An 11,337-nucleotide genomic window follows, 5' to 3' on the forward strand; every position below is an offset into this window, starting at 1 on the left:
GGACCAGTGTCCATGTGTCATTCTTCATGATTTGATCAATTTCTTCTATCATAGCATTTATCCAATCTTCACTATTGAATGCCTCTTTTACTATCCTCGGTTCAAATTCAGATATCAGACATGTGTTCTGTCTTAGTTTGTTCCTTGTCATCATTAGATCATTCTTATCTCCTATAATCTGACTTGATGCATGATTCCTTCTGACATATTTGGCTAATATAGGCTTGGTAGGCTTTGTATGATATTCTTCACCACTCAGTAACTGGATATTCTCTTCATTTCCTTCAGCAGTCTTATTGGTAGAACTTCTCGGTTGAACATATACAAATCCTTCATAATCTTCTGGTTCTTTGGAGTTTCCTTCATCATTTCTTTTTGCAAATTCATCAATTTTCACATTTGCACTTTCTACTATTTTGTTAAATGATTTGATCAGACATTTAAATGCTTTGCTTCTAGAAGAATAACCTAGAAATGTTCCTTCTTCACTTTTCTGATCAAACTTACCATTTTTGTCATCTTTGTGAACATAGCATCTACTTCCAAATATTTTAAAATAACTTACATTAGGTTTCTTGTCATACCAAATTTCATAAGGTATCTTCAAAGTTCCTTTCTTCAGTTGTACTCGATTCAGGGTGTAAACTATTGTGCTTATTGCTTCTCTCCAAAATGTTTGTGGCACTTTCTTTTCAATCATCAAGGTTCTGGCACAATCCACAGTAGATCTGTTTCTTCTCTCAACTATTCCATTTTGTTGTGGAGTTACCAGTGCAGAGACTTGTCTTTTAATACCATGATCATTGCAGTATAAGTTAAACTCATCAGATGTGAATTCTCCTCCTCTATTTGATCTAAGACATTGCAGTTGTCTTCCTGTTTCATTTTCAACTCTTGCCTTGTACCATTTAAGCATTTGAAAAGCTTCTGATTTTTCTTTTAAAAACATAACTGACATCATCCTTGAATAATCATCCACAAATAATATGAAATATTTGTCACCATAATAACTTTAAACTTTCATATGACCACAAAGATCAGTATGCACAAGATCTAAAATTCCCTTAGAAGTGTAGGACTTACTTGTAAAGCTTGATCTTGTCATTTTTCCCATCTAGCATCCTCGACATATAGCATTCTCAGGTTTCTCAAGACTCGGTAGACCTCTTACTCGGTGCTTCTTACTTATTTTGATCAGATTATCAAAATTTACATGACAAAACCTTTTATGCCATAACCAGGTATCATCTATCTTTGCATAGAGAAAATTATTCCGAGTTGAGTTAAGGTCAAATGTGGTACCTTTTGTTTGTGTCCTGGTAGCAGCTAACTTTCCATGTTTGTCATGAACTTTGACAATTCCTTTCTGAAATTCTATTCGGTAACCTATGTTGTTTAGCTATGCTACACTCAACAAATTATATTTCAAACCTTCAACCCAATAAACATCATTACATTTAGCATTGTCAAGAAGTGTTATGGATCCTTTACCATTTACCGGACATGGTGCATCATTACCAAATCTTACATAACCTCCATCATAATCTTCTAATATAACAAACTTGTGTTTATCACCTGTCATGTGATGTGAGCATCCACTATCTATGATCCAAGAGTCATTAGTATTTATATGAGATATTAAAGCTTTTTCTTCATACCTTTTTTCATCTGATCCATCTTTGATAGCCACATAAACAACTTCCTCTGTATCAGTTTCATCTGATTTATCATCATTTGATTCCTCATCAGCTATTAGGCATGTCTTCTTATCTTTTCTCCTGAAGTCTCAGTGTCCTCTGTAATGATTATCTTTCTGTCTGTCATCTTGGTAATCTCTCTTTTCACTAGATTCTTTGTCAAGATAGTTAGAAGCCATATGTCCAATTTTATCACAGTTAAAACATTTCAAAGGTAGCTTTCCTTTATACTTACCTTTTTCTCTCGGTAACCTTTTGGCTAATAGTGCTTCAAACTCTTCTTGCTTCTTGATTTCCTCATATAGTTTGTGCACTTTTTCCATGTTCTTGCGAAATCTTTCACTTGCTCCACTATGATCCCCTTCAGAGTATTTACTCATTCTATCATTGTAATCATCAGATTCACCAAGATGGAAAGAACTAAATGCAGACTCAACTTTATTTACCGAAGACCCACTGTTATCAAAATTACTTAACTCAAATGCATGTAGCTTACCGATAGTAGCATCTAAAGAAACTGGTATATTGGGTACAGACCTCAATTCATTGATTGCAGAGACTCGGATTGCATAAGCTGGTAGAAGGGTTCTTAACAACTTACTTGTTATATCCTTTTCTTCAATAGTTCCACCTGCTCCTTTGATTTGATTGACAATCTCCTTTAGTCTTGTACTGTACTAGGTTATGTTCTCACCTTCATTCATCCTCATAGATTCAAGTTGTCCTCTTAAAATATCCACTTTTTCTCTTTGAACATGTTCATCACCACCATACACAAATATGAACTTCTCCCACATTGCCTTGGCATCATTGCAACCTTCTAGATCATTAAACTCCGAGTCTATCAATGTAGATGTTATTTCAATCATTTCTTGAATATGTTCTTGCTTTGCCTTTATCTCTTCCATTGTCAATGGATAGGTGCTCGGTGTAATGAAATCATTCTCCAGATAATATACAACATATTCTCCAACTCCTGATAAGTGAAGCTTCATCTTTTTCTGCCATGTAGAAAAACTTGACTTGTTCAGGTTCGGTGCATCCCTCTTATACATCTTTGGATCATTGCCTCAAGTGCCTTTAAACTTTTTCTTCCAAAGTCCAAAGCTCTAATACCAATTGATAGTTCTGATACTAAATGTTTAGTATAGATGCCAAGCTAACAAGATGAGAGGGGGGGTGAATCATACAAACTTAAACTTCCATGAAATCAACAAATTCAACCTCGGTAACCTTATCAAAAAAACAGTAAAGCATGCAAACTCATAAACAGATAAGATCACAAAATATATAACACCAGATTTAACGTGGAAACCCAAATAGGAAAAAACCATTGTGGGATTTCAGACCCACTAAGAAATATACTCTTCTAGAGTATGCTCGGTTAAAAGAAAATCATGTTAAAGATTACAAACACATTGCTAGATGTGACCCGATTAAGGGATTTCCCTCAGATCTGTTAGGATCTTCACCTTGTTAGAAGTGACCTTGTTAAAGGATTTCAAACATTCAATCAGAATGTCACCTTGCTAGAGGGTTTTACAAATAAGACTGTTAAGTCCACTTGGTTAAGAGATTTTTTGTTACTTCACAAAATAATAGTAATAAAAATATATCTGCAACTTCACATCTAAGAATGCTAAATCAGATTCTTATTTGCTCAATACAATCTAGTCATAGGACTTGTCTTGTCCATCTGTTGGGCTCTATACTCTATTAATGAAACATGTCTTCAAGCTTCTATGCTCGGTAATCACTATGTAGCATCCCTGTGCTTACATTTGCCCGCATCTATTATTTATCAACAATTCCTTATTTATAAACAATAGCTAACCGCTTAATATCCTTGATCACATTTCCCATGATCAATCATAGCCATCAGATCTTCAAACTTGACCAGGTTCAATGTATCCTTCGATCTAAAAACATTTTACCTTGCCTTGGAACTTGTGCTAAGGTATTACGGTTCAATCTGAGCTGTAGATCTTCCTGTCGATCTTTCATTGCCATAGATTCTTAACAAACTTCATACACGTTGTATCAATCATTTAATCATAACCAGCTCATCAGCTTCCATCATTAAATAACGCTTTTATTCATTCAATGCATTTTGTTATTACTCAGTTGGAACTTGATGAATACTAAACTTCACTCGGTAGACATTCCGCCTTCATTAACCGATAGCGATAACCTTAGGGTTTACCGACTAGGTTCATTGCTTGGTAACATAGTATAGTATTAACCTTACAATCAACAACATATGTAGGATATCAAAACAATCTAAACATCATGATCTCATCATTGTCTGACTCGGTAATAGTTGCCCATTGAATAACTTATTCCTTCCCTTATTCATCACATTCTTTCTGTGTCTTTTACCGACATCTTAATTCTCTTTAAAACATACTTCTTAAGATATGGCAACATCATACTGAATTAGAAAATCAGTTTCTTGACAGCAATGACAAAATAATAATATTAAGATAGTAAAACATCCTTAATCAGTTATATCTATGATCATCAACAACCTTTTCAATATCCTTATTGAAATGCCAACAATCTCCCTTTGTCTGTTATAATGCCAACAACACCCATGGGTAGGACATCACATAACACCTTGTCCTTATACCTTCCAATTGTAAAATCTGCTCATGCTTGCTCATTAACTAGAACATGGTGGCCTTTGTTCAACCAAGTGACTCTATAAGGATTGTTGTGAGGCATCCTTTACAATTTGAGCTTGCTCACTGCCTCTTTTGACATAATATTGTCTGTAGACCCTGAATCAATGATCACTTTGCACACTTTGTTCATAATCTTGTATTTGATCCTAAATAAGGACCTTCTTTGGCTTGGCTCTTCTCTAACCAGTTCTTTGATCAAATTTATTCTGATCATCAAGTTGTCACCTACCTCTGACTCTAAAGCAACCTCTGAAGTCTTGTTGCTTGAAGATTCTTCTTGAAGATAGCTCACTCTTCTTTCACCACCATGTGATGATGATCCCTTCTCTGGACACCTATATGCTGGATGAACAAGTTTGTTACAATAGTAACACTTCATTGTTGCAAAGTATGAGGAACCTCTCCCTTGGCCACTAGATCTTCCTCTGAAACCACTGTTGGATCCCCTTCCTCTATTGAATCCTCCTTTACTACTGCCACTATCTTGTTGCTCAGTGAGTTTAGACTCTCCTTGTGTTCTTTGTTCAGAACTTCTTCCTCCAAAGCCTCCTCTAAGGCCTCTATTGTCTTTTCCCCTACCCCTGCCCCTATTGTTGCTTGAGTCATGCCTTCTTTTCAGGTTTTCCTCCACCTTAAGGGAAATTTGATAGGTTTTATGGACTATTTTTAGGCTCATTAGACTGATTTGTTCTTGGATGTTCCACCGTAGACCATTTAGGTACCTAGAAACCTTAAGACTCTCTTCTTCTACCGCATGAGATCTAAGGCTAAGTTTTTGAAACTCCTCCGTATAGCTATGAACATCAAGGCCTTTTTGTCTTAAGTTTGGCCTCTTCCTATTAATTTTCACTTCATAGTCATCAGGGAGATAGACTTCTTTGATTTTGACTAACATCCCTTTCCAAGAAGAGATGGGTGCCTTGCCCATTTTCTTAATTTCATCTTGCACAAATTTCCACAATGTGAGAGTAGCTCCTCTCATCCTTGAATTGGCTACCTTGACTCTCTAGGCTTCAGTTATGCCTTCACATTCAAAATGGTTCTCCATGCCTTCTATCCATTCTAGGACTAAATATGCCTCCATCTTACTAGTGAACAATGACAATCCTTCCAGTGATTTGCAACTCAAAGACTTCAATGCCTTCAGGAAAGGTTCTTGCTCTAGGATAGGATCAGGTTCACGTATCTTGTCAATCTCTAATAATTCCTTACCATTCCCTTCTACTCCTTCCACCTTTACCAATACTTCATCTGCCTTGGTTTCTACCTCTCCAAGCTTACTCTCCAATTCTAGCAACTTCTCCTTCAGGAGTCTATTCTCTTCCTCCTGATCATCCACTTTCTTTGCCAACTCTGCATTGGTGACCATTCTATTCTCTCCTATAGATTCCACTCAGGAAATCTACTCACCTAGCCCAAATCTTATAGGCTCTGATACCAATTTGATGGGGTTCATCTAGTTTGCTCAATACTTCACCTAGCTGGTGTTGCTCAATTGCACCAACTCACTGGGCCTAGTTGCTCTCTAGACCTTCAAGTCTTTCTCAATCTCTTCTAGGGTTTTATTCTTGATCTCTCTAAGGTTTTTTTCTTCAAGTGTTTTGGCTAGGAGCCCTACCAATTCACTGTGCTTCCCATGTACTCAAATTATGGCTTCTTGGCTTCAAGTTGTCAAAATGACCTCCTACCATTGTGAGATGATGCAGAGGTGTGGAGGTGTCTTCATTAATGTTTTAGATTCATTTAGGGTATATTTGAGGTTTTCCATCAAGAGGTTTCTTACCGACTTCAAAATCTTGCCTAGAAAAGGGCTACAAGGAATTAGCCCAGTTAGGCCTCCTAAAATCGGTTTTTAGGCCTTGAGTGAAAACGGTCCAAAAGACCCCCAAACAATTTTGGATTTCCTTCAATAGTTCATATAACCTCAATTTATTTTTTTGGTTTTGGATTCTTAATCCACCATTCAATGTGCTAACCCAAAAATGAGGGTTTTGGAGGGTTTCTAGGCCTTCTAGGTGGCAGTGACAGGTCAAGTTGGGTTTTATGCAACAAATGAACTTTTCAAGGCTCCTCCTTGCATTGGCAACTCTGTCCCAACTCCTAGGACCCCTTCAAAAGATTAGAAAGTGATCTGACATCCACCTTTGCACTTGGCACTTCATTTTCACCTTATTTCCTCTACCCAGGTTGCTCTTGGACTCGCCTAGAACAAGATGACAGTCATACTTAAACTCTTCTCTAGTACTTGCACCTACACATGTACACTATACAGATGGTTTCCCTCCATGTCCCAACAATCTATGATGGAATCACATGTGGAACTCATGGGGCAACCATATTTATAAGAAAACTACTATATACAAGCCAAAATTGGTTGTTTGCAAACTAAAGCAAGAAAACACTAATGAATAGTATCTAAAAAGATCTAAATTGAACCAACAACAAAATAACACACAAGAGAAAATCAATCCATTGCTGGATCAATGGATTCGATCCATTTTTAATTACAAATTGAGTAAAATCAAGCTAAAACGCTGCCAACTATTCTAAAAATGAGTAGTTTCAGATTGTTAAGCTTGCAAAAAACATTCACCAACCTTGGTAACCATGCAAGAGAGGGTTCTTATATATTTACCATGTGTGGAGTCATACTAGGGTGTTGAACAATCCCTAACTCCATCGCTAACCATTTCAGGATAAAAGTTGTCATGACAACTTTTTGCAACTTTGCAATTTTTGCATTTTTGGTCTTTCCAACCTATAAGACCTATTCCAAGTCATCACAGATGACTTTTAAAACTTTCCTAATACTAATTTAACCCTCCCTAATGCCTATACCAAGTTTTGACACTTTTAACCATAAAAAAGGTCAATTACCTACTCAAACTCACTATTTACACAAAAATGCAAACCTAAGAAGTATGAACACAACCTAGGCCTACATTGACTCAAAAATATAACTCTTGGACCCTTCTGGAGTCCTTATTCACTACTGACTTGGCTAGGGTCAATACAAACCAAAATTGAAAACCTAGATAGTCTAAGTCCTAGGTGCTCCTGCACCAAGAACTTAGAACCTTAGTGAATTAGCAATTCTATGTCCTTCTATAGCAATGAATATAGGCATAATAATTCTTGTGGCTATTCATTTTTCCATTAAAAATGAGCATATGATTGTCTACAAGATGTCCATACCTTGTAGATCTTCTCTTTAGTTTAAGATGCAATATCAAAAAAACTATGTCCCATAAAAAACTTGGATTACCTTTGTTTCTAAACAAATTGACTCCTACAACTGATAGTGTAGTCACATAAATCTGTCCACTTAATTAAATGAATATTTCCTATTTATTTGATTATTTAACCACCAATAATTAGTTAATTAAATTAATATCTAATTAATTCATCCTCGACCTCTTCTCCTATTAACTAAATAAATTATTCAATTTATTTAAATTAATTCATTAAGCCACACTCTAAATCAATTAAATAAATAAAACACATTTATTTAATTTAACCCCCTTTCCTCATGTAAATAAATAAACAAATATTTATTTAAATCCCTAAATTACCCTCCCCCCACTTGCATTCTCCTACAAGTGCAAGTTGCACCTATTTAGTTGTAATAAATGAATTTAATTTTAATTAAAATCCTATTTTCTCTCACCCACAAACCCACTTGCATCCTAAACCCATTCTAGATTCTTCTAAACCATTCCTAATTAGCCTAAACCCATCCCCTAATTATTGTTACATTCCTAAGAAACTTGAAGTCACTTCTCAAAGCCTCCAAAGTCTTTGAAAAGCATTAAATGCTTTGTCTCCAACAAGTTAACCCCTAAAGTCTTCCAAACCATTAATGGTTCTTACATGACCATTTATGGCTCTTACATAATCATTAATGATTAAACTCACCACACCCACATGGTTAGAGACTTTCCCTCTTACTCAACCTCCATTTAACTCATGGGTCTCTTCAAGCATTCATTGCTTTGACCATGGTTATCCCCACTAACTCTTGCATGAGAGTTTATCCATTGGATAAAGACATTATTCATTGGATAAAGGCTTTATTCATTCAACTCAACACTAAACTTACCTCCCAAGCTAACCTTCATGTCATCTCAAGCATTTAAAGCTTCTTCCCTCTCCTCTCAAGCCATCTCATGTTGACATTTATCATCTTGGGATTGGGTTGGAACCCCTCACATGAATCATAAGCCTATCAATCCCGACTTGTTAGGGTTTCAAGCAGATCCAAAGCAAATATGAACTAACAATTATATGCAGATTTAAATACAAAAGATAAAGAAATTAAACAAGACACAGATAACACAGAGATTTAACGCGGTTCACCCAGAATGGGTTATGTCCACCATACACAACTGTCCAATCTATCTTATTATCCAATGAAAACAGTACATCAACCTTAGAATGCCTTAAGCATCCCAACCGCTTATAACATGCATTTTTAGGGCAACAAACAAAGTTGGCCTTTTTAGGGTTTTATTACAATGTCGGTTTTCATCAAAAAAATACCCAAAATTTTTTTTCTCGGGGGCTCCTGCCCCTGAACCCCCTCTTTTCTTGGGGGCTGCTACCCCCAAACCCCTAGCCGGGGCCCGGCCTGGCCCCGGACCCCGGTGAGGATATGTGCTGAGTGTACAATACTATGCTGATCAGTCGCCACATTTCAACAATCTCCCACTTGGAGACTGATCAGGCTCCACACCGAACAATCTCCCACTTGGAGACTGATACTACACGACACAACTGTACATGCAACATTCGCTAGATAAAACACTAGGACTCGATTGATATAAATTCCACAATTATCAATCAAGAAGACCAACAGAAACTGATGAAGAAATCAGCTTCTCTTGTGGAATTGCCTTCGTGAACATATCGGCAGGATTCTCACTTGTGTGAATCTTCTCAAGCCGTAATTGACCCTCCTCCAAAACAGTTCGGATGAAGTGGTACCTGAGCTGAATGTGCTTTGTCCTTGAATGAAAAATAGAGTTCTTCGCAAGATGAATGGCACTCTGGCTATGAGTATTCAATGGGCTATCCTCTTGTGTCTGACCCAATTCCTCTAGAAAACATTGCAACCAAATCATCTCCTTGCTGGCTTCTGTAGCAGCAACATTGCAACCAAATCATCTCCTTGCTGGCTTCTGTAGCAACAACCTTTTGCAGCCTAGAAATCCAACTGATTGCAGTTCCCCCTATAGTAAAAACATACCCTGTAGTACTCCTCCGTGAATCAATATCACCTGCTAGATCAAAGTTAACAAATCCACTTAGAACAACATTAGATCCTTTGAAACATAATGCCTTCATAGTAGTTCCTTTCAAATACTGAAGAATCCATTTCACATCATGCCAATGTTCCATACCCAGAGTACTCATAAACCTGCTCACAACTCCCACTGCATGTGCAATATCTGGCCTTGTGCATACCATTGCATACATCAGACTGCCAACAGCTGATGAATACAGGATGTTAGACATTTTATTAACCTCTTCCCGTGCCTTTGGTCACATCTCCTTAGTCAATTTGAAATGACTAGCCAAAGGTGTACTAACTGCTTTTGCATCCTGCATGTTAAATCTTTTCAACACCTTCTTTATATACTCACTTTGGGACAAATTCAAGGTTTTATTTTTCCTGTCTTGTGTAATCCTCATACCGAGAATTTGCTTAGCTGCACCCAAATCCTTCATAGCAAATGACCTGGCTAATTTCTATTTAAGATCATTTATATGTTGCATGTTAGACCCAACAACAAGCATGTCATCAACATAAAGCAACAGGATAATATAACTATCATTATCAAATCTCTTAAAATATACACAATGATCAGAATGACATCTATGATAACCGTGTTCAGCCATGAAACTATCAAATTTTAAATACCATTGTCAGGGTGCTTGCTTTAGGCCATACAGACTTTTCTTCAACCTGCACACCAAGTTCTCTTTACCTTTGACCTCATATCCCTGTGGTTGCAACATGTAAATTTCCTCCTCCAAATCTCCATAGAGAAAAGTTGTTTTGACATCTAATTGTTCAAGATGTAAATCATTTGCAGCCACAAGACTAAGTATAGTTCTAATTGAAGTCATTTTTACAACTGGAGAAAATATTTCATCATAATCTATACCCTTTTTTTGTGCAAAACCTTTTACCACAAGTCTGGCCTTATATCTTTTCTGACCTCCTTCCTCCTCCTTTAGCTGATAAACCCATTTGTTAGGAAAGACTCTTTTTTCTGCAGGTAAAGGGACTAAGTCCCAATTCTTATTTTTCATCAAGGAGTCCATCTCCTCTTTCATGCCTAGCTCCCACTGTTGTTTGGCATCTACCTGCATTGCTTCTTCATATTCTTCTGGTTCACTAGAATCCATTAATAAAATAGAATACAAAGAAGGAGAAAATCTTTCAGGGGGTCTACTTGTCCTCGTAGAACATCTAACACTTGCAGGAGTTTGTGGGACAATCTGTTGTTGCTGAGCATCAGGTACCTATGGCATTTCATTTTCAGGAATCTCATCCAACACCACATATTCTTGTTTGTCCTGTTCATGCTTCTTTTCCTGCATGTGTTCTTTATACATAACCTTCTCATTGAATATAACATCTCTACTTCTAATTATTTTCTTATTTTCAAAATCCCATAACCGATAGCCATATTCATCTATCCCATATCTAATGAAGGTACATTTCTAAGAGTTAGCATCAAGCTTGGTTCTGTTTTCTTTATCAACATGGACAAAAGCTTCACAACCAAAAGTTTTTAGAAAAGAATAATTTACCTTTTTACCAGTCCATGCCTCCTCTAGAATACCACCATCCAAAGGGGTTGAAGGTCCTCTATTTATCAAATAGACAGTAGTATGTACAACATCTTCCCAAAAATGTAAGGGCAATCTAGCATGCAATCTCATGCTCC

Source organism: Cryptomeria japonica, chromosome 5 (genome assembly GCF_030272615.1).
Source record: "Cryptomeria japonica chromosome 5, Sugi_1.0, whole genome shotgun sequence".
NCBI lineage: Eukaryota > Viridiplantae > Streptophyta > Pinopsida > Cupressales > Cupressaceae > Cryptomeria > Cryptomeria japonica.